The sequence below is a fragment of the Nycticebus coucang genome, chromosome 4, assembly GCF_027406575.1.
Source record: "Nycticebus coucang isolate mNycCou1 chromosome 4, mNycCou1.pri, whole genome shotgun sequence".
Classification (NCBI taxonomy): Eukaryota; Metazoa; Chordata; class Mammalia; order Primates; family Lorisidae; genus Nycticebus; species Nycticebus coucang.
The window spans coordinates 112,568,681-112,593,101 of NC_069783.1; the positions used below are offsets into that span (position 1 = coordinate 112,568,681).

General features: G+C 47.7%; 1 protein-coding gene across 6 annotated transcripts in view; it reads left to right on the forward strand.

Annotated features, from left to right (window-relative positions):
• Positions 1 to 258: 258 nt before the first annotated feature.
• PITPNM2 (phosphatidylinositol transfer protein membrane associated 2) overlaps positions 259 to 24,421 on the forward strand; it is a 147,109-nt gene continuing 122,946 nt past the window's right edge. The window contains exon 1 of one of the 6 annotated variants that reach the window (XM_053587916.1): positions 259 to 599. The gene's annotated coding sequence lies outside the window, so the exon portion shown is untranslated. The remainder of the gene's footprint in view (positions 600 to 24,421) is intronic. The other 5 variants (XM_053587911.1, XM_053587908.1, XM_053587912.1 and 2 more) reach the window with 5 other exon arrangements.

The window sequence follows — 24,421 nt, forward strand, 5'->3', positions numbered from 1 at the left end:
CCCCAGGAGCGCCGGGAGGAGCCGCGGGCGCCCGCACAGCTGCGCCGGGCGCGCTGCCGGGAGGCTGAGGAGCCCGCCGGGCCGCCCAAGTTGGAGAGGTTTCTTCCGGCGGAGGCGGCGGGGCCGGGCAGGGCTCGGCAGGGACGCGCCCCCGCCGCCGCCGCCGCCGCCGCCGCCGCCGCCGTCCCTCTCTCGGCCTGAGGAGGCGCCGCCGCCGCCGCCTGTGAGGGAATGCGAGCCCGGCCCGGCACGCGCGGGCAGCAGCGGCCGCTGGGGCGCGCGGGGCACGGCCGCACCGCGCCGTAGAGCTGTCCAGCCGGCCCGGCCGCCCGCTCGTCCCCCGCCCGCGGCCGCCGCCCGGAGGGCCGCCCGCGCCAGCACGTGCGCCGTCCGCCCGCCAGCCCGCCGACGGCCCGGGACATGCCCGCCGGAGCCCCGCGGCTCGCCCGGGGCCAGCAGGAGGCGGGGGCGCGCGGGGCCGCGAGGTACAGCCGGCCGGGCCGAGGCTGCGGGGCCGGCGCTGCCCGGGAGGCGGCGTGAGGAGGTGGCGGCCCAGCCCGCGGCCGAAGAGGACGGAGCCCGCGGCCGCGCCGAGCGGGGTGAGTATGTCCGCAGCCCTGGGCCCGGGAGGGCAGCGGGCGGCAGCCCCTCCCCAGGCCCGCGGCTAGCCCCTCAGTGGCGGGCGCGGACCGGGGACCCGGAGCGGCCGCCCCCGTTGGGCCCAGCCCACCCGGCCGCGGAGCCGCCTGAGTTGGAGGTTAAAAGCAGAGCTCTGGGCCGGCCCCCGGACGGAGAGAAAGGTGTGGCAAGCGGGGAGACCCCCCCTCCCCCGCCCCTAGCGGATGGTCAGAGCCGGCCTCCCCGGATTCGTGTCCCACTTGCTAATTTCTGAATCTCCGTGGGTCTAGCCTGGGTGGAGGATTCACTCCACCACCACCTCGTAAGTGACAAGTGTCACCGTGGTCAGGGGGCAGGCGTGTGGGCAGTACTGGACCTGCCCAGGTGCCCCACTCTTGAGGAAAGGGCAAAGAACGGGCTAGTAGGGATTGGAGGGCAGAGCCTTCCAGCCAAGCCAGTTTTCTGCTGCTTCCAGCCTCCAACTGGACATCCCTCCAACCCTGGCCATGGCTGGGTGGATGGGGAGGGGAGCCCAAGTTTGGGGTGTGGCCCATCTCCATCCTAAGTCTCCTCATCCTGTTGTAATGGGAGGTGGGGGTGGTGCCAGCTCCATTTTAGAGCCTTTTCCACCACCTCTCATCCTTTTTTATTGGTGGCTGGGCTGATGGGTGGCTTGGGGAGGGAGAAACTTTAGTGTCCCCCTCCCACAATGTGCAAGAATTTCCCTCAAGAAATCTCAAATGGACACTCCAGGTAAACAGTTCGCGCTATGCAAATGTCATTTCAAGTCAAGTCCTTTAGCTCTGTCACCTTTCAACTGACTCTCTGCCCCTACATAGAAATCTAGAATCCTCATCTCAGGCTCCTCTTCCTAATCTGAAGTGTGGGCTGGGGCGGTTCCAGACACTCAGGCCTACCTGCCTCCTCCCCTTCAGAATCTGATTTCTTCAAAGGAGACTTTATTTGAGTATCTTTTTTTGTCCACTGCCAGCTCTCTCCCCAGCCTCAGTCTGAGAGTCACCAGAGCTGACAGGATAGACCTGCCCCTCACTTCTGGGGGGAAAAGTCTCCCCTACTGCCCAACCCCTGGACAGCTCTCTCTTTGCTCTGAACTCCCACTGTACTTTATCTATATCTCTTGTGTCTCTTATCACTGTCTGCCTTATTTTATAGCGACTTTTGTGTCTGGCTTATCTCCCTGTGGATGGTGAGCTCCTGGGGTGGAGTTGGATTCGTCTGTCATCCCCAACCCTGGTCAGTACCCCGTGTGTAGTCAGCACCTACATGGAGTGGAAGCCCCCTCTGAGGCTTGCTTCTGGGACAAGCTTATCTGATTTCCCAACTGTTGCTGTTAAATTATTTTTCTTCTGTTAGGAGACTGTATTCTGTGATTGAATAGATTTCCAGCCCCCTTCCACTGCAGAGAGAAACACAGTGAGTTAGGAAGGGCTGTTTTTCTTGTAGGGAGTGACTTGCCAAATGAACAGCACAGTACATCCTCTGCTAGGAAGATGGCCGGGCACAGACTCTAGGTCCTCTGAGTGGTAGGTTTTGAATGGACCATTCTGTCTTCTGGCCTTCGCCTGCTGCTGGTGCTTGGGAGGAAGTTAGGGGAGAGAATAGGACTACAGTGTTAGGAGACCTGGGTTTCGGCCTGGTTTCCCTATAAATTGTACAAGGGTCACGAAATTGCTTGGTTTCTTGTGGTCTTGGTTGCTCCTAAGGAATCTGAAAGAAGATTCTTCTCCATAGACAAGGTCCTTTGGGATCTGGGCCCCTGCCAACCTTTGCTGCTGCCTCTCCTGCCATTTCATCCCTTGATGCTTTAATTTCTGGCTCTCCTAGGGAGAGCCAGAATATGTCAAAGGCAAGGTACCTCCAAGTCCTTCCTCATACCAGGTGCCTGATCAACTCTTCACTGCTAGAGAGCTAGGCTTGGCTTCAGTGGCCTTCTCAGGGGGAATTGGTCCCCTTGACCTTTGTGCCACCCTAATCTTACTTGTCTGCTTCACTGAATGGCCCTTACCAGTTTACATGTTCCTCCCTACTGGATGGTGACCCTCTGGATGATCTATAGGGTATCATATATCTCTGATACCTTACTCACAGTAGGCACTCAGGTACACGTCTGAATAAATAGTGACAGAGGTTAGCCTAGATGGTCACCACTCAGAGCCCTTCTTGTCCAAAATTATTGATGGCTTATATAGTCTCTCTTAAGGGAACCCATTGTCCTCCTCCATGTCTATAGGCCTGTTTTTCTTTTTTCCTTTTCTTTTTGTTCTTTTCTTATTTTCCTTCTTTCTTTTTTTTTTGAGACAGAGTCTCAAGCTGTCACCCCGGGTAGAGTGCTGTGGCATCATAGCTCACAGCAACCTCTCCTCTTGGGCTCAAGCAATCCTCTTGCCTCAGTTTTTCTATTTTTAGTAGAGATGGGGGTTTTGATTTTGCTCAGGTTGGTCTCGAACTTGTGAGCTTAAGCAATCCACAAGCCTCAGCCTCCCAGGTGCTAGGATTACAGGCTCGTCCAGCCTTCTTTCTTATTATATATATTTTTTCTTTTAGGAAGGAGAGAGGAGGAGAGGAAGAGGGAGAGAGTTAGAGGCCTGTTTTAATACCAAGCAGATAGCTGTTCTCCTAATTAGCCCATCCGGTGAAGTTTTTCCAACTTGGTCTTTGAGATGAGCCAGTCATGGAGGATGTGCATTTATTTGTAGATATTAGAAGAGGAAACGTCTGGTGCTTCAGGATCACTGCCCTGCTGTTTTTGGAAAAGATGCTGGGGGCTGTGTGCTCATTAATGGAAGGGGAGTGATATGGAAGGGTAGTGATATCACTCCAGTGTCTTTAGCCATAGATAGGAGGGGCTGCTGTCTGTGACTACAAGGTTAATCCAAAGTGAGCTGTCACAGGAGTTCAAGACAAGCATGAGCAAGAGCAAAATCCCGTCTCTACTAAAAATAGAAAAAATTAACCCAGCTTTGTGTTGGGTGCCTGTAATCCCAGTTTTAAGAGGCTGAGACAAGAGGATCTCTTGAGTCCAAGTGTTTGAGGTTGCTGTGAGTTATGATGCCATGGCACTCAAACCCAGGGCAAGAAGAATGAGACTCTACAAACAAAAAAACCAAAGTGAGCTGTCTTATATGCTACTTTTCAGCTTGCTCAGATGAAATCAATCTCTTTGCAGACAACTACCCTGACGTACCCTGAAATCTGCTTAACAGAACCCCCCTGCCTCTAGTCTTTGCACAGCTTCTTTGTAGGTAATTTGGTGAATGTTTATTAAGCTTTTACTGGGTGGGTACCCTGGAATGTTATCAAATAGAGCCCATGGCAAATCCTGGTCTGGTTTGCTGTAAAACCATAAAACCATAATCTGAGGCATTGTCCCCTCTGTAAAAGTCTTCTTACAGTGACTTGTGTGAAAAATTTTTTTTAGAATGTTGCCATCCCACTGGAGAACTGGATTGCTTTTCCTTTTGATATTGAAAAGGAAACTGGAGACAGAGAACACATATTATTGTTTGCGTACTTTGCACCGTGCAGTGTGTGCACAGGGCTCCTGATGCACCCTGCAGGTAGATGGTATTTCCCCCAAATTTTCTTAGAGAAAGAAGTTGAGACATAGGGAAGTCAACTGATTAGCCCAGAATTTCTCTGGATTTGTACCTGGTTCTGCCTGGTTCTTTCTGTACCACACTCTTTCCAGCTGATTCTGATTCCCCTCTACTCCTTGGCTTCCAGGCTGGTCAGCACGCAACAAGATACTCCGTTTAGCAACTATATTCGCTTATCCTCATGGTCATCATATTTATTTCTGCTTTCCTTTATTGTCTTTCTGTGTGTGTGTGTGTGTCTGTGTGTATGTTTGTGTGTAGATCTGTCTGTATTCTTTATAGGTCATCACAAAAGGTTTCTGGAAAACCACATGGATAGGTGAATTGAATACAATAAGTAACATTGTACCTAAGAGCCAACTCACAGTCCCCTCATAACATGGGTTGTGTGCAATGAGAGTCACTTGAAGGCAGAGTTCAGAGGAGGAGACGCCCTTTCTGGGTAGGCAGTCAGGGTTGACTTCTTGGAAGAGAGAGAATTGAATGAGGCCTTGAAGAATGGGTAGTTTTGATAGTCCACAGTATATGTAAAGGTGTGTATTGCTATGGTTACAGCAGTGGCCCCACCAGAACAGCTCTGCTGGGAGGAAGGAGAGAATTGGTCCAGAGATTAAAGTGTGGAGGCTGGTGGTGCCTTTTCCAAATCATTTGTAATCTTGATGGAGGGTCCAAGAATATTGGAGCTGGGAAGGCCTGTGCTTTGTTGAGGATGAGACGCTGAGGCTGACCAAAGAGAATGGATTGGTCCAAGATCTCTCTGCCAGCCTGGAACCCAAGTCCCTAATTAACAGTTGAGTGCTCTTAGAGGGCAGCCCCATACATTGGTATTTTTTCCCTGTAAAATGGGCACAGAGGTACTGACTTGTCCATGTCCAGCTACCAAATGTTGGGACAAATCTCTCCTCAACTGTCAAAGACATAAGGAGCACTGTTAGGAGAGGCAGGCTGGCATTTGCTTACATTACTCATATTAAAAATCACCCTTGCCAGAGGACAGAAAGGAAAGTAACCAACAGGCCCGGTTCTGTTAACAAACAAATCAAAAACCCAAGCAACAACCTTGGGGAAAGAACATGGAAGAATCAGTTTCACACCCTCTGCTGGCTGAAGTTCCTCATCCTTCACAAAGCCTGAGTGCCCTTGCTCCTACACTCCTCCTTCCTTGTTATGGAAGTGAAGACCTTTGTAGTCAGGGGTGTGAGAGATCAGGGGCATGGGTGGGTGTCTTGGGCCCAGAAAAAGGCGGAGTGTTATCCAGCAGCATGATCTGGGAAACTCCAAGGCTGATTCCAGTTTCCTAGCAAAAGATAATAGCTCAGGCTCTCAGTTGGGTATGGACGTGCTGACCTGTATCTAGCCCTCAGAGCAAGATGACTCTGCAGAGAGGAATCATGCATCACGCCTACAGTAGTTTAGCCTTATTATCAGTGGTAGTTAACATTCTACATCCACCTTCAAACACCGAGTTAGCAAATACTGAACTGTTGGTCCTAGGAAAAATGCAGGGCTAAGTTCCTTTGAGCCTCTGGTCAGTACCTTTTCATCAATCCACCAAAACATAACCTTATTATATGTATTTTTCCCTTAAAAGATATCTGATTTAATACCTATCATTGACTCATTAACATTGTACTCCTGGTCAACAACACCAGGACTCATACCTGAATGAGGCTTCCCTAACGCAGGTATTTTCTCTGTACATCATAACTTTCTTATGTCCAAGGAGGGCAAAAAACCACCATGGTGCTGTGCATGACAGGTATTTTAAACATTGAAATCACCTACAAAAAGCACAAAAGTGGGAATAATGTGGCACTAAATGTGGCTTGTTTACAGTATGAGAGCTGAAACAAGAAGGCAGAGTGTCTCCTTGTTTGACCTTAGCTGGGAATGTGCAACTCAAAAAATCAGGTGACTCAAAATTTTTTTTTTTTTGCCATTCTGGACAAGTTTGAAAATGACCTCAAAAGCACCATGAGCATTGATTTTGGAATTGCAGATAAATTCTAGTGAGCAGGTGGATTCACAAATATAGAATCCCTAATCAGTATTGAGTTAAAGAATTTGGGAACACGGTGGCAGATTCTCACATGTGCTGGTCTTAAGGACTCAGCCCTCCTGCGGCTTCTCCCATAAAGGCCCATCTCTCTCCACGTCCACAGAAGGAAGGGACCCTGAACTCTCACACATCAGGGATTTGGTTTTTGCTAAGAGGAGCTGAGGCCAATCTCTCCACCAGAAGAATGATCCTCTTACACTGAGGCATTTTAGGCCAATGTGGGGCTTTTGCGGGACACTGTGCCTCAAATCCTGGTCCTCTCTCTCCTGGGCTCTCTCAGTGGAACCTTTCCAAATATGTTCGGCCCTCTGTGTGCCCTCTGAGGAGAGGTGATGCATCAGTCATACAGATTATTACTGTTTCTTTTCTTCAGGGCTCTTTATTCTCCTTTTGAGAGGCAGTTCCTGGGGAAGGGCTAAAATTTCTCTTTTCACAGCTTGGGGTCCCTCCCAGACCTGACTCACAGGCTAGGCACTGTGGAGGGAGACTCACGCTATCTCCCTCTGTTGTCATCCTGGGATTGGGGGGCCACAGGACGACAGTGTCCTATACTTAGGGGTGGAGGGATGGGGGTTGTCAGTGGGTGCTGGCAGTCTTTTTTGAGACGGGGTCTTACTCTGTCACCCAGGCTAGAGTGCAATGGGATCATCGTAGCTCACTACAGTGTCAAACTTCTGGGCTCATGTGATCCTCCTACCTCAGGCAAATGCTGTGACACTCAGCTAATATAATTTGCCTATTTTTAGTAGAGATGGGTCTTGCTATGTTGCCCAGGCTTGTCTTGAACTCCTGGCCTCAAATGATCCTCCTGCCTGGGCCTCCCAGAGTGCTGGGATTATAGGTGTGAGCCACCACACTCACCTGCCTGGCTTACCCTCTTGCTTGTCAGCCCCTTGAAAAGCTGTCTTGAAGGGAGGAATAGGTACAGGTGTGTTGGGGTAAAAGTAGGTGGCCACCCCCAGCTTCTGTCTCTGTGTGGGGTCCCCTGGGGTCTGGATGTGTGGCAGCACTGGCTCATGACAGTGGTCTGGAGAACTAGGGATGTTGACTCTCTTCCCCTGAAGGACTCGTGAATTGCTTTCTTTGGCACTTTGTAAGAGTTGACTTTTCACTTGCAATTTTTTTTTTCCCGTAAGAGGGAGAAAAACCAAACATATTTTTGCAATTAGGATTTTCCCCACGTGGGTAATCACGCTGGAAAAAAGCATTTAAATCCTTTGAAAACCACACGTAAATGAGACTCCCAGAGCAGGGGAACATTCAATCAGCAGGGATGGCCAGACGTGGAGGCAGTTCGGCGGGTTACCGTGTAAGGAAACAATTATTTCACATTTATTTTGGGTTTGCTTGTTGCAGCATATTTCAATTAGTTCGTCAGTGTTGTGCATCTGACAGGCCAAACGTTTATTGTGGTTGAACCATCTGGGAGGTGGGAGGCCTGCAGCCTTCCCTGTGGCAGTCAGTAACTACTGGTTTAAAGGAAATTTGTTTGATGTATTTAAGAACCCAGCACTCAAACCCCGTTAATAACAAAAGCCTCAAGAGTTCTGAAAGCACTCTCACTGGCTTAACCATCAGTTGGGCAGGCAGAACCTGAGACTTTTTTTCCCCTAACACAGGGCATTTTCCAATACAGTGAAGCAAAGTTTTGAAGTACGATTTGTATTAACCTAGCAAGGAAAGGAGCTCACTAATTTATGCTTGAGTGCGAAGTAGCCTGTGCATTTGCTGCTGGGAGTAGCAAAGGAAGTGCCTTTAGCAACTTCTTTCCATTAGTATGCAGCTGAACTCCCATCCTGTCCGGGGTAGAAAATGCTAGTTTGATTTCAGTTCTCAACCTTGGATGACTCACCAAAGCATCGTGAGTTCACAGTAATGACTGCTGACTGGTGCAATTCATCCTGAACTCTTTGGGTACCAAGGTTTTGAAGTACCTGGTTTCACCCATTTTTCATTTTCCTTGGTTCTTCTTCCTGCCCCCTGGCTAAAAGTTCTCTTTTCTGAGGAATGTTCTGTCTGACTTTCTGGCAGGAGGGAAAAAGGAATTTAGAATCAAACAAGATGGAGAGCCAGAAGAAGCACTGGAAAAAACCAAGTGCAAGGGTTTGACCTTTCCATGAAGCGAGAACGACTTTCCATTTCCCTGAAACCCTAAGATCACAGGGCTGGGCGTGGGGTGTTGGCAGTGAGCGGGATTAAGACTCAAGGACATAGCTAGTGAATTGCAAGCTGGCTCATAAAATCTGGGACGTCCAGTTCACTCAGGTTTATCTTGGTGGCTTGGGAGCTATAAGACTGGTGCTCGGAGGGTTCAGGCTAACAGCACCTGTACTGCACCTTGCCAGGTGGGCCTTATATTATAGACTTTTCCACTGTCGAGATCCCTGCCCAATGTGAAGCCTGCTCTTTCCTCTCCTGGGAAGCCGCCAAACCATAGAGATCCCTGGTGTAGCCCACCTGCTCCATAGGCTAGGGGAAGCCTTAGCTTATTTGCCTCTGGTTTGCTGGTACCTGGCATGGTGGTGACTCAGTGCCTATTGGTTGTTATTAGGGAGGCAGTGGCTACTGGTGCAGAGGGGAGGGGTCCTTCCCTGCTTATCTATCTTTTGTATAATACCCCATTCCACCCCCAATGCACAGAGGGCATTTGTCCACTGCACTTCCTTTAACTCATGTGAACTCTGCTGTGTCCATTTTACAGTGAGGAAACTGAGGCTCATAGGGGTCGTTGTCTGAACTCGAGTGCTGACAACTATTGTGTTTCACAAATGGGGACCCTGTGACTCAGGGAGATCATGATGTAGGCCCAACCACATAGGAAGTTAACTGCTGGCGCAGACTTGAGACCTAGTCCTATGTTCACATTCGTGTTCGATCATGTTCTGCTACACGGCCTGTGCTCTGTTATTATGTTGTTTTGTAAAATCCATCAGTATTTCCTAATTTGGTCAAGTCCGAACAGTGCAAAGTACTTGTCAATTTGTGTTTGTGTTCTGGTTTCCCTTCCCCCTTTTCCTTTTTTCCAGAGAGGAAAAACAGAATTCCTCTTCTGTTTGTTCTGTAGCTTTTGCTTTTCAAAGAGCCAATAGGGTGCCGTAGACTTAGATTCCCCAAGACAGTATTGCTGGCTCTGGGATCAGGTCTATTTATGTGATTTTGAGGTAAAAATCCAGCCCTGTTGTGACGGTGTCCTGCCATGCACCTGTAGGCTGGAGGTCAGTGAGCAGGTATGGGCCTTGGTGCTATGGTCCTAGAGGGTTTAGCCATCTTAGTTGGGAGTTTGTTCTTTTTTCCTCCCTTAAGAAAGAACAGCTAGGGCGGCGCCTGTGGCTCAAAGGGATAGGGTGCCAGTCCCATATGCTGGAGGTGGTGGGTTCAAACCCAGCCTCGGCCAAAAACCACAAAAAAAAAAAAGAAAGAACAGCTTTCAGGCTGGCCAGTGATGGCTGGTCAGACAGATACCTGTATGTGGCCTCCTTTTCATTGGGAATGGGAGTGGGGCAGGGGTATTTTAAAAAAGATCACAATTCTGGGTGTCCAGGGCTTGTCCAGGAGGGAGGAGCCTTGCTCACCTCTAGCCAGGGTCAGCTTGGTCTATCTTTCCCCTGCCTACCTATTTCTGTCTTTTCCTTGCTCTCTGACTCATCAGAGCAGGAGTAGGGCCCAGAGCTGGCCTTGTGAAGAGGGCAGCAGGAAGCTAAATGCGGGAGGAAGAGGAGCCAGAATTCGTGGCCCTGTGTTCCATTCGTCACTCTTGGTGTCTCTGGGTCAAAGGAGTGGAAGAGCCTGTGGCCACCAGACCACAAGGATTAGGAGGTGACTGACTGAAACTGAGACCTCTGCTCAGTTTCCCTGGACGGGATTTTTAGGGCCCACTTTCCCCAGGAGGCCTGTTGGGGTTTGGTCAGAGCAGCTGAACCTGGGTCCTTGCTCTAGATGGAGACACATCCCTTGAGCATCTCAGACCCTCTGGTGTCAAATCTGTGCCTTTTTTGGTTTCCTGGGATTGCCTGGCCCAGTTGTGAACTTGGAAGAGGGGTTTAATTAAATCTCTCCCTGTGGTGAAGAGTCATGATCTCCCTGAGTCACAGGGTTCCCATTTGTGAAACACAATAGTTGTCAGCACTCGGGTTCAGACAAAGACCCCTATGAGCCTCAGTTTCCTCACATGCCTAGACAGACAGAGCCCCTGGGATGGTGGTGCCAGGCACCCCTTAAAAGCAGACAGTGAGCTCTCAGGCCTGGGCCCACCTGCCCTCCCAGTTTTTTTCCTACTTTCACCACAGTCTTGGCTGGGTGCTTGGAACAACCCAGAAGGGCTATCTATGTATGAGCCTTGGGTGTGGAGAGGACAGGTAGCAGGTCCCAGCATCCCAGGTGCTAGAAGCATGAAAAAGGGTGGAGAGATGCAAGATTTTTCTCTCTCTCCTTTGTTTTTAGAAATAGAGTCTTATTTTGTTTTTTTTTTTTTCTTTTTTTCTTTTTTTTTGTAGAGACAGAGTCTCACTTTTTATGGCCCTCGGTAGAGTGCCGTGGCGTCACACGGCTCACAGCAACCTCCAACTCCTGGGCTTAAGCGATTCTCTTGCCTCAGCCTCCCGAGTAGCTGGGACTACAGGCGCCCACCACAACGCCCGGCTATTTTTTTGGTTGCAGTTTGGCCGGGGCCGGGTTTGAACCCGCCACCCTCGGTATATGGGGCTGGCGCCTTACCGACTGAGCCACAGGCGCCGCCCTAGAGTCTTATTTTGTTGCCCTCGGTAGAGTGCTACAGCATCACAGCTCACAGCAACCTCCAGCTCTTGGGCTTAGGTGATTCTCTTGCCTCTGCCTCCCGAGTATCTGGGACTATAGGAGCCTGCCACAACGCCTGGCTATTATTTTGTTGCAGTTTGCCTGGGCCTGGGTTAGAACCTGCCACCTTTGGTATATAGGGGCGGTGCCCTACTCACTGAGCCATAGGCACCGCCCATCTCTCTCTCTCTCTTTTTTTTTTTTTTTTGCAGTTTTTGGTTGGGGCCAGGTTTGAACCTGCCACCTCCGGTATATGGGGCTGGTGCCCTACTCCTTTGAGCCACAGGCACCACCCTCTCTCTTTTTTTTAGTTGAGGTGAAATTCATATAATATAAAACAAGTCACTTATAAAAATGTACAATTTAGAGTCATTTAGTCCATTCACAATGGTGTGCAACTACCACCTCTATCTAGTTCCAGAACACTCCGATTGCTCCAAAAGGAGACCCCAGACCCACTAGCAACCACTCCTCATTTCTTCCTTGCCCCCTCACCTTGGCAACAGCTAATCAACTTTCTTTTTCCATAGATTTACCTATTCTGGACATTTCACATTAGCAGGATCATAGAAGATGTGGCCTTTTCTGCCTGGATTCTTCCACGTAACAAGTGTCGTAGCATGTGTCTGTCCTTTGTTCCTTTTTTGTGATAAAATATAGATAATATAAAATTTGCCATTTTAACCATTTTTCACTGTATAGTTCTGTGGTATTACGGACATTCAAAGTGCTTTGCAGCCATCACCACCTTACATCCACAGAAGTCTTCCTGACTTCCCATACTGAAATTCTGTCCCCAGTGAACACTAACTGCCCCGCCCCAGCCCCGTCTACCTTCTGTCTCTCTGGATTGCCTGCTCTGAGTACCTCGTGCGGTATTGTCTTTTTGTGTCTGGCTTAAGATCCTCAAGATCATCCATGTTGTAGCATGTGACAGGATTTCCTTCCATTTTAAGCCTGAATCATAGTCCATTGAATGCATAGGCCACATTTTCTTTCTCCATTCTTTCTCCATTGATGGACATTGGAGTATTTCTGGGCCAGCAAGATTTCGATTAGGTTTGTCTCTGGATGAGGAACAATGAAAGACCACCAGATGAGACAGTCTTAGGCACACTTAAGTGTGAGTTGTTCTGTCCCCAAGGGGGGTGACCTTTGATAGCTGTACATTTCTGTGTCTTGGTTCCGGTATCCAAACACCTAGGGCAGCAGCACTTCCTTCTAGGGATGCTGTGTGGATCCAGCGAGAGGCTGGCTGGGAGGGTGGCTTTGTGAACTGTCAGATGCCTGACACAGAACCTGCTGACACCCACTTAGGCCCGAAGCAAGTCATCATTGGTCATGGGTATGAAGGTTGGTAGGGCGCAGCCTTCCACCCTCCCTTGTCTGACCAGGTGTAGAAGGAGCTCCCAGTGATTTCTTCCTGCTGGGGGGCTTCCCTCCACTGTAGAGGTTCTGGGACCAGCTCCAGGAGAGGGTGGCAGGTGTATGTCCTGACTCTTGGTAGCCTCCTGAGTGCTTGCAGACTCTCAGCAGACAGCAATAGGGAAGGCAGGGGACATATGGCCTCCTACGTATATTGACCCTGGGCCCTTTCCTCCCCCACTCTGGGAAATGAAGTCAGGAGGATGACATCGGCGGCCTTCTGGGGCGGCTAAGGCAGAACAGAAAGTCATCCTGGAATTCACGAAGTCACACTTGCCTTCATTAGGCTAATTAACTTATGAGGTGAAATTTCTCTGTGAGCAAGTGATTTAGGAAATCCATTATCAGGCCAGTGCCAATTTTGCGCATAGCAGTGCCTAGGAAGCTGTGCTGTCTACTTCCATTTTGCCAATTAAAGGTGCTTAATTATTAACTTAGGGCTGGGTGACTAATGAGATGGTACATTCAACATGCTTTATTTGGGAATTTTAAGGCAGCTTATAAAGTGGCCAGAATATGGTTAATAATCGTCCTAGGAATCTTAAAACGTGATCCATGTTGCAGATTATGTGGAAGGTAATTGTGGCTGAGGGTGGGTTTGTCCAAGGTTACAGAGATTGAGATGGAGATTGAGGGGGAGGCAGAAAGGACAAGAGGCCTAGCACTAAGTCAAGTTTTTATTTGTTTCTGGTTTTTTAAACATGCTTAAGTTTTAAAAGTAATATATGTTTGTGGCAAATTAACAAAGATAAATTTTGAAAAATCAAATAGTTTAAAAATACAGGCTGGGCACAGTGGCTTATGCCTGTAACCTGAGTACTCTGGGTGGCTAAGGTGGGAGAATTGCTTGAGGCCAGGAGTTGGAGACCAGCCTGGGCAACATTTCAAGAGACTTCCATCTCTACAAAAAAATTTTAAAAATTAGATGGGCATGGTGGTGTGTACCTATAGTTCCAGCTACTCAGAAGGCTGAGGTGGGAGGATTGCTTGAGTTTAGGAGTTCAGGGTTGCAGTGAGCTGTAATGATGCTACCGCACTCCAGCCTGGGCAGCAGAGTGAGACCACATTTCCAAAAAAATAAAATAAAATGAATTAAATTAAAAAATAATAAAAAAGTTCATCTCCTGATGAGCGGATAAAGAAAATGTAGCATATGTATACAGTGGAATATTATTTAGCCTTAGAAAAGAAGGAAATCCTAAACCTATGTGGCAGGCCGCACCTGTAGTCCCAGCTACTCAGGAGACTGAGGCAGGAGGATCACTTGAGCCCACAAGTTCAAGGCTGCAGTGTGCTATGATTATACCACTGTACTCTGGCATGGGCAACACAGAAAACCTCTTTTCTTAAAAATTAAAAAATAAAAATAAAAAGGAAAGAAATCCTGCCACGTGGAGAACGAGGATGAATCTGAGGACATGATGCTAAATGAGATAAGCCAGTCACAGAAAGACAAATGCTGAGTGCTTGTACTTACACAGCAGACTCAGAGCGTGGAATGGTGGTTGCCAGGGGCTGATGGGGAGCAACTAATCAACGTTTCAGTCAAGCAAGATGAATAAGCTCTAGAGATCTGCTGCATAACAGTTGTACTTAGAGTCAATGATTATCTATTGTACACTTCACAGCTTAAGAGGGTTGATCTCATGTTAAGTGTGCTTATTACAGTAAAATAAAAAAAAATTAAAGAATTAAAAAATATGTAAAATGAAAAGTATAGTGTTCTCCAGCTATAAAGACCTTTTATATTTGCTTTTTGTGTTTATTGTTTAATGAAACCTGAACCTATAGGTTTACCTATAGGTTTGTTCCTTCCACTTGGAAGTGTCCCACTTTCATTGTGGACAACCCTGCTTGACTTCTGCCTTTGTGGCCGTCTAGGCTGGGTGCGGCCAAGCTTAATTCAGCATGTGTAGATGCTGGCTGGTGTGGGGAGTTTCTGCCTGCACAGCTGGCACTGAAAAAGGCTGCTGCTCATGGGAATGCCCATTTACATGGTTAGGTTCCAAGCCTAGCCCACCAACAAAACATGATCCCCCTATACCACGCAATATCTGAGTAGATGTCCTACCAGGCCTATTAGGTACAGTACCTGCATTTATTAGGGCATTTACTCTGGGCCAGGTCTTCACTTAATTCCACAACAACCCTCTGAAGTTAACTCCATTGTATAGCTGGGAAAACTTTTTCAAGGTCTCATGGCTCATGGGTTCAAATCCGGGCCACTTGGCTTGAGCTTTATGCTGAAGTGCTGCTTTTCATAGTTCAGTATATAATGAACCCACTGAGTTAAATAAGCTTTTTGGACTTAAGTAGGCTCTACTTAACCTAGGAATCTAAGTATTTTGTAAAACTTTAAAAAAAAAATTTAAGTGGGAAAACCTGTCCCAGGGCATACCTTAGAAGGAACATTTTTGTTTTCAAGGCTTGAGAGGAGCCTCCCTGTGGCCTGGCATGAAGGAAGCATTTGTGTGTGTAGGAACAGTTGTGCCCAGAGGGCTTCCTGGTACGTCCCATGTCTCCCATTAGTCCAATGACCCTGCTAAAGCAGGACACTGGTAAAGATTCTGGGGTACCAGTGTTCCATCACATTACCCAGGTCCTGGGTCTGCCATCACCTGGTCTTATGGCTCAGAGGAGGCTCCCAAGCTTTGCGGAGCCCCCACACAGCTGGACTGGAGCTGAGTAGACAGGCGTGGTTTCAGCAGGTAGAGGTGGTATTTTTAGCCCCCAGCCTCTACCATTCTGTCACTATGGAGATACTGAGCTGGTATCCCATAAGGCTGCAAGCTTTTCCTGCCAGCAAGGACAGGGGGTCTTGTGCCTTCCTGGAACTTCTTAGTTGTATGCGCATGTGTGTTCATGCATGTGTGCATGTGCGTGTGAGTGCATATCAAGCTATGGGAGGTACCAGACACTGTGCTGGGCACTTTCATGTACATTCTTATTATTTATTTATTGCTCAAGCGATCCTCTTGCCTCAGTTTTTCTAGTTTTAGTAGAGATGGGGTCTTGCTTGTGCTCAGACTGGTCTCGAACTTGTGAGCTCAAGCAATCCACCCCCTTTGGCCTCCCATGTTGCTAGGATTACAGGTGTGAGCCATTGTGCCTGGCTGTACTTTTCTTTAAACCTCAATCCCAGCCAGGGGCAGGTGAGGAAACAGAAGCCCCAAGAAAATGAGTGATCTGCTCAAGGTCTGACAGCATGTCTGTGGCAGTTCCTTGCTGCAGACCCACGCTGTCTGTGTGGAGTCTATTGTGTTCTCAGCACACCCAACAGTACTCTGTTCCTCAGAGACGGAAACACCTGCCGCTTGGCAGAGCCATCTCCCACTTGCTCTGCAGCTGTGGACACCAGGGCCTGTGCACAGTTGGCATGTGCTCTTTGAAAAGGTATTTATCTTTCCACTTGCTGACAGCAAGCGAGAGCCATAAAAGAACATGCCCACTGTCAGGTGCACCAGTGTTCCACAGAGACAGATGTCACTCACACACAACGACCAGGCATGGCTGTTAACTGCTGGGAACACCCTTCCCAAGAGCATGGCAGGGGAGGTGCTGAGCTGGGAGGTGTTGGCCAGGTCACGTGTTTGGGACCACTTCTCCCAGTGCCTGGGACAATGATGTGCTCCATAAATGCAGAGCAAGGGGCAATTGGTCCCAAGAGACACTCAAGGTTCTAAGCAGTATCCATGAGCAGCCCTACGAGTCTGAGATTTTTGTATTCTCTCCTTTTTCCATTTTTTTCTTTTCTTTTTCCATTTTAACCATTTTTAAGTGTACAGTTCAGTGGCATTAAGGACATTCACAATATTGTGAACTATCACCACTCTCTATTTCCAGAACATTTTTATCATCCCAGAAAGAAGCTTTGTACCTCCTAAGCAATGACTCCCACCTCCTGTCCCCAACCTCTGGTAACTCCTATTCTACTTTCTGTCTGTGAACTTGTTTATTCTGTAAGTGGGATCATACCATATTATCCTTTGTGTCTAGCTTCTCTGACTTAGCATATTTCCAAGGTCCATCTATGCAGTAGTGTGTGTCAGGCCTGTATTCCTCTCTGTGGCCGGGACGGTATTCTACAATATGGATAGAACACATTCTCTTTAACCATTCATTTGTTGCTGGGCATTTGAGTTGTTTCCACTTTTTGGCTATCATGATTAGCACTGCTATGGGTATTAATATACAAGGACCTGTTTGAGTGTCTGCTTCCAGTTCTCTTGGGTATAGACCGAGGACTGGGATTTGTGGGTCATATGCTAACACATGTCTAAGCTTTTGAGGAGCCACCGCACGCCACCGCACAGCGACTATACCACTTAAATCTCTACCAACAGTGCACAAAGTTTCCAGTTTCTCTACATTCTCTCCAGCACTTGTTATGTTCTGTTTTTTAGTTTCTATTTCTTGGATAACAGCCAAACTTGAGATTTTAAAGAAAGGGAAGAGGCAGGTCCCAGAAGAGCCCCAGAGATGGCTCCAGGGCCATTTGTCTGCTTTAACCCTGCCATTGTGCGCGAGGCAGCAGAAAGAAAGAATATAGGCTGTAGGCTCAGGGGAACTCCACTCTAGGTCCAGCTTTGGTGCTCACTGGATATGCAGCTCTAGACAAACATTTTAACCACTCGGCGCCTCAGTTATGGCCATGGTGGGGATGGAGGTAATGCACCAGAGTCATCTCCCACCAGAGGTAGGGCTGTGAATATGACATGACAGAAGAAAGAAGAGAGGGTATTTGAGTATTTTCATGAACTCTGTGGGACAGAATGACACAGTAGGTAGTTGACTGTTTCAACCTCCCTTGATATATCTTTTATTATAATGTATGGAAAGGATTAGAATACTATTCCTTTCTTTTTTTTTTTTTTTTTGTAGAGACAGAGTCTCACTTTATGGCCCTCTGTAGAGTGCTGTGGTGTCACACAGCTCACAGGAACCTCCAGCTCCTGGGCTGAAGTGATTCTCTTGCCTCAGTCTCCCGAGTAGCTGGGACTACAGGCCCCCGCCACAATGCTCAGCTATTTTTTGGTTGCAGTTCAGCCGGGGCTGGGTTTGAACCCGCCACCCTCGGTATATGGGGCCGGCGCCTTACTGACTGAGCCACAGGCGCCGCCCAGAATACTATTCCTTTCAACTTCCTCTTTCTCTGCTTTCGAATGGAGAAGTCAAAGTACAGGAAAAAGCAGAAAGAAAAGGAGTAGGAGAAAAATACCTAGATAATCTCCTGAGGGTAACCTCAGCATCACAAGAATTACTGCACACACACAGACACACACACACACAGCACTAGCATTACAAGTCTGTTATGTTACCAGGTGCAGAGAAGTGGGTAGGGCAGGAATGATCATCCCAGCTAGTCCAATGAGGAAATGAAGGTCTGCGAAGTGAAGTGAGCCTGCCCAGCGCACCAAGCACACCTTCAACCTGGCCTCCGCATCCCTAATCCAGACCAACCGAGGCACAGGATGACTGTGGCACCGTCTTCACTCAGGGCTGTGTCCCAGAGCTGAGGCAGCAGCAGGAATAGCATCTCTCAGTCTCTATCTCATACTCACGCGCACGCACGCAGACACACAAGCACAGGCACGCACACGCAGGAGCACTCAAGTACCCACATGCACACATGCACATGCAGGCATGGACAGGCTCGTATATGCATGTGCACTCAAGCACACACCTGCATGTGTGCACGCACACGTGCACAGATGGACAGGCACACACATGCATGTGCACGTGTACACATCCTTGTCCTTGGATTCATCTTTGTGCCTGGCCTGAGTGGTGGTCCCTTCCAGCAAGCAGTCACTGTGGACAAGGGCCTCATCTTTCAGGACTTTGTGCAGAGGCTGCAGGGGGTACTAGAGGCATGGTGGGAGGTGTGGCTGGCAGATGAGGCCCACTGAATGGGGCAGAGAGTGAGGGTGATGCTTCTGGAATCTTCTCTCTGCCTTTTAGAGCCTCTTCACCCAGCGCAGCCTACAGAGCCTTGTTGTGACTTTATGTTAGTTTCCTGGGGCCACCATAATAAAGGACCACAAACTGGTTGGCTTAAAATGACAGAAATATATTTCTCCTAGTTCAAGAGGCCAGAAGTCCAAAATGAAGTGTTAGCAGGTTGGTTCCTTCTAGGGGCTGCGAGGGAGAGGACCTCTCCCCTATCTTCTGATGGTTGCCAGCAATCCTTGGCCTTCCTTGATTTGTAGACACACAATTCCAGTCTCTGGCTTAATCATCACACAGTTGCCTTCCTTCTCTTCTGCCTCTTTTTCTCTTAAGAACACCAACCATGTGGCTGGGTGCAATGGCTCATGCCTATAAACTCAGCACCCTGGGAAGCCAAGGCGGGATTACTTGAGGTCAGGAGTTCTAGAGCAGCGTGAGGAAGAGGGAGAATCTGTCTCTACCAAAATAGAAAATATTAGTCAGGCCTTATGGTGGGTGCCTGTGGTCCCAGCTCAGGAGACTGACTCAGGAGGATCCCTTGAGCCTAGTAGTTGGAGGTTGTGGTGAGCTATAATGATGCCACTGTACTCTACCCGGGGTGACATAATGAGACTGTCTCAAAAAAAAACACACACACACAAAAAAAATAGAATACTAGCCAGTTGGATTTAAGGTTCACACTACTCCATTGTGACTTCACTTTACTTATGTCTGCAATAACCCTATTTCCAAGTAAAGTCACATGAGTGTCTGAGAAGGACATGAATTTGGGGACCAAGCACAGCTTCACACTCGTCAACCTAGTACAGTCTCCATGGTTGTTGAAGGAATGAATGATTGAGTGTGACCGGCAGGATCATCCCCTTCCTTCCACCCAAGCCCTTCCTACCTTTGGCTTCTACACCCTGAGCCTGACACTCTGGCCACCTCCTGGTTCAGCCACTTTTTCCAGGTAGAAGCAGTAATATTTATTACAGGGAAAGGCATGATCTATGGGTTTTCTCTTCCTATCTGCCCAACGTCTCAAAGCTCCTTTTTGTTTATCTTCCTCTTTCTCTTGGAGCCAAGAAAGAGGTAAGGATGGCTTAATGACCTTGGGTGAATCAGCACCCTCTTTTTTTTCTTTTTGACACAGTCTCAGTCAGTTGCCATGGTGTTAAGTGCTCTGGCATCATAGCTCACAGCAACCTCAAACTCTTGGGCTCAAGTGATTCTCTTGCCTCAGCCTCCTAACTAGCTGGGACTATAGGCACCCATCACAATGCCCAGTTATTTTTAGAGACTGGATCTTGCTCTTGCTCAGGCTGGTCTCAAAACTCCTGAGCTCAAGCAGTCCACCTACCTTAGTCTCTCAGAGTGCTGGGATTTCAGGTGTGAGCCACCACACCCGACCAATCAGCTTTTTTTTTTTTTTGAGACAAAGTCTCAAGCTGTCTCCCAGGGCCCTGGGTAGAGCGCCGTGGCATCGCAACTCACAGCAACCTCAAACTCTTGGACTTAAGCGATTCTCTTGACTCAGCCTCCCAAGTAGCTGGGACTACAGGCGCCAACCATGATGCCCGGCTATTTTTTGTTGTTGTTGCAGTAGTCATTGTTGTTTTAGTTGGCCTGGGCCAGGTTTGAACCTGCCAGCTTCGGTGTATGCGGCCGGAGCCCTACCCACTGAGCTACGGGCACCGCCCCAGCTCCCCTCTTTGAACTTCAGCCTCTGTGCAAAGGAAGGAGGCTGAACTGGGTGTCTCCAAAAGTCTCTTTCAGTCTATAAATATTTCTACTGTTTTACTGCTTAGAAAATTGTGGGCCAGGAAAACGTGCCCCTGGGCTCCCATTTCCAGCCTATCCCCAAATGCTCTGTGCCACCTCCTGCAGAAAGCCCTGTGTGATTAGTTCTTGGGGCCGTGTCCTGTGTGTGACACATCAATTCACAAGTACTAGCCTGCTTTTCAGATGGTGTGCAGGTGCATTTCCATCCTGTCCTCTGTAGGGAAGAACTCTTTGTATTTTTCTGTGTCTTACTCTGTGTTCCCCCAGTACAAACACCCAGCACAGTACTCATTATGTTGGGTTGTAGACTAGCCTCAAAAATATTAAGAGCTGATTAGATATGAGGAGATGTACTAATAGGAAAAATAGAAATAAAACAACTAAGATGCTTTCGATCGATGCCAGACAAGCATATGATAAAGTTTAACATCTACTATTTTTTATTTAGAGATAGGATGGGGTCTTACTGTGTTTCCCAGCCTGGGCTCAATTACTCCTCTCAGCCTCACAAGTAGCTAGGACTATAAGCACATGCCTTTGCACATGTCTCACTACTCTTAATAACATAGAGATTGAGGAATAGGCAAAGATTTCAATGTGATGAGGAGTATCCCCAATTACTACTGACTTCATCCTTAATAGCCAAACACCCTAGCGGCATTTTCCAAAGTATATTTAAGGAACATAGAATGCTCCTGGTTATTGGATCAAAAAAAGCATTCTGGGGCCAAATAATACCTATTAATAGAAAGCACTGCTGTAAGACATATTCCCTTTAATGTATGTTGCAAGATAAGCATGCCTCCTTTTTCATTGTTATTAATCATTTTATTATTTTAAGACATGGTCTTACTGTCAACCAGGCTGGGTAAAGTACAGTGGCATCATCATAACTCACAGCAACTTCAAATTCCTGGGCTCAAATGATCCTCTTGCCTTACCCTTCTGAGTAGCTGGAACTATACTGGCATGTATCACCATGCTGGCTAGTTTAAAAAATTTTTTTGTAGAGATGGGGTCTCCCTATGTTGCTGGTTTCCCACTCCTGGGCTCAAGCAATCCTCCCACCTTGGCCTCCCAAAGTGTTGGGATTACAGGCATGAGCCACCATGCCCAAGCTTTCTTTCATTATTATTGGTCATTATTCTAGATTTAAGCCAATGCACTAGACTAGAAAAAGAGGCAGACATAGCTCTTAGATAAGATATTGCAAAATTAATGTCTTAAGTGGATACAATGGTCATCTTGGGTTTTTAAAGTAGATAAACTAAAACATAATTAGAAGTAATAAGACAATACAGCAGCCAGTTGCAAAATAATAATAAGAAATAAGTAAACAAATGCCATGGCTTTCCTATGTGTCAGTAGAAACCACTGGTGAACTTATTGGAAAGGAGCACCTCTGACACCGCTTGGCTTGGGTGTCAGTGAACCCGTGGCCTCATTTTCTGGTTAGAAACGAGAGTAACACTTAGGCAGTTCAGGCAGCTGCTGGCGCCTCTGGGCCTGACTCCCAGGAAATGGAGGGCAGTGGGTAAGTGGTGTGATGCAGAGTGGTCTGCATCTCTCAGAGGGGTTATTCTGGGGACTCTCCCAGGATGTTTTGAACACAGTTGTGCACCATTAAGTCATTATTACAGAGCCTGGAAGTCCATTATCTCAAGCTCAACACCATTCCTAGAAGATGAATGCAACTTGAGAGATGAACCATTCTCCCTTCCCCATGTATCTTTGGGGTGGGAGGACTCTGAGAATTTCCCTTTTGCTTTGTGCTTCCTGTACTGGCATCCCCAAGGCTGCCGTGGGATTGAAAGTGAGGGCATGGTTTCAGCAACACTCTAGTGAGCAGAATCTGTTTGTTGGAATCAAGTAAGTCATTCCCTTCTGTTGGAAATCAGAGCATGGACACTGCCACATCCTGATCACTCATGTGAGGACCCATCAGCCAGCCTCTCATCATTGTCCTGACCTTTCTCAAAGGTAATATCTCATTTTTCAGTTGACAGAAGACACCAGAGTTATCTCAAGTCTTGGAGGGTTCGTTGAGTCATTCGGCTGATGGGGGCTACACCAGGAAGGCAAAGAAGTCATGAGCTGGGCTGTCGGAGGGGTGTTGATATGCGTGACTGTGATCCCCTCAGCCAGTCATACTTTCTTTCTAAGTTGTCCTCTCTCCTCCCTAGTTTTTTTTTTTTTTTTCTCGCTTCAGTGTGGTTTTGCTACTTATTTTAAGCACAGTTGTTTGTAGGACCATCTGAGGGGGGCTGGTGTAATTCTCCTGGGACTAAAGTCCTTAAGCTTTTTGACAGCTTTTCCCTTGGAGCTTGGTGGTCTGAGGTGCCAGGTGGCCTCTGATCACCAAGCAGGCCATCTTGCTGTACAGGCTGGTTTGTGGAGGGCATGGGGCAAGAGTCAAAGATTAATAGGATGAGAATTCCTAAGCTGGGTATGCATTGATCCCAGGAGAGCCCACCTGTAAAAATGATGGTCAACTCACTGAAGTGTCAGATTATTTTTTAGGCCTATTTTCTGATTCTGTATGAAAAGGTAGGCCATTGTGTGGTTTTAAAAGGTGTCTTTTAAAATTGTTTGGGCCACCCATTCTTTTCTGTGCATTCTGCTATTCCAAAAGAAACATTCAGTATTGGCTGGCATTTTTTTTGCAGTTTTTGGCCGGGGCTAGGTTTGAACCCACCACCTCTGGCATACGGGTCTGGCACCCTACTCCTTTGAGCCATAGGTGCTGCCCCGGCATTTTTTTTTTTTAACATAAAATACTTGTTAGGGGTGGTGCCCATAGCTTGTTGGTAGGACACCGGCTATATATACCGAGGTTGGCAGGTTCGAACCCGGCCTAGGCCAGTTAAAACAACAATGACAACTGCAACAAAAAAAAGAATAGCTGGGTGTTGTGGTGGGTGCCTGTAGTCCCAGCTACTTGGGAGGCTGAGGCAAGAAAATCACTTAAGCCCAAGAGTTGGAAGTTGCTGCGAGCTGTATGCCCCGGCACTCTACCCAGGGTTTTGAGACTCTGTCTCAAAAAACAAAAACAAAAACAGCTTGTTAGGGTTTAAAATTTAAAAACTCCTATAAAATTAACTCTGGAACATCAATCTTTGTTGCACTATCAATGGTATGTGTCATCATTTTTTTTGGTTTTTGGCCGGGGTAGGTTTGAACCTGCCACCTCCGGCATATGGGACCGGCGCCCTACTCCTTGAGCCACAGGTGCCATTTGTCTTTTTTTTTTTTTTTTTTGGTTTTTGGCCGGGGCTAGGTTTGAACCCGCCACCTCCGGCATATGGGACCAGCGCCCTAGTTCTTGAGCCACAGGCGCCGCCCCACAGGTGCCATTTGATATAACTGAATCTACTCTATGTACCAGAATGCCCATTCTTTTTTTGTGTGTGTGGTTTTTTTTTTTTTTGGCCACGGCTGGGTTTGAACCCGCCACCTAGGGCATATGGGACCGGCGCCCTACTCCTTGAGCCACAGGCGCCGCCCAGAATGCCCATTCTTATTATGTTTATTTTTGGAGACAGAGTCTCAAAGTGAGTGCTGTGGCAACGTTGTAGTTCACTGAAACCGCAAACTCCTGGCTCAAGCAATCCTCCTGCCTTAGCTTCCTATGTAGCTGGGACTACAGGTGTGTGCCACCATGCCCAGGTAATTTTTTTCTCTTTTTGATAGAAATGGGTCTTGTCCTTGCTCAGGCTGCTTTTCAACCCCTGACCTCAAGCTGTCCTCCCAGCCTGGTCCTGGATGTCCAGTTTTAACTTAGTGTTTTTGCTTCTATTCAACCTTTTCCTTCCCTAACAATTCAGGGCTCACAGTTTTCTAGTATTCAAAGAATATAATTTTTTCTGGTGCTTTTCTTCACTGTTCATTTGTTAATCACTCATTCTTTATTAAGAAATAATTGCAAATTACAAACCACTCAAAAAGCTGTGCCTAACATTATATTGGACATTGGCAAGAGTCTGAAGATAAATTAGATCATTTCTTGATGTATGGAACTTAGAAATTTATAGATTATAGTTAAGTAATAAAATACAGAGATCGTATGTGACATTTTAAAATTATTTGGATAAGTAATATGTTATGTTTGGTACCAAACTGGAAAGGGTATACAGGCAAACATAGCACTTCTCTACACCCTTGTCTTCAATATCTTACTTTCCTTCCCCAGACAGCT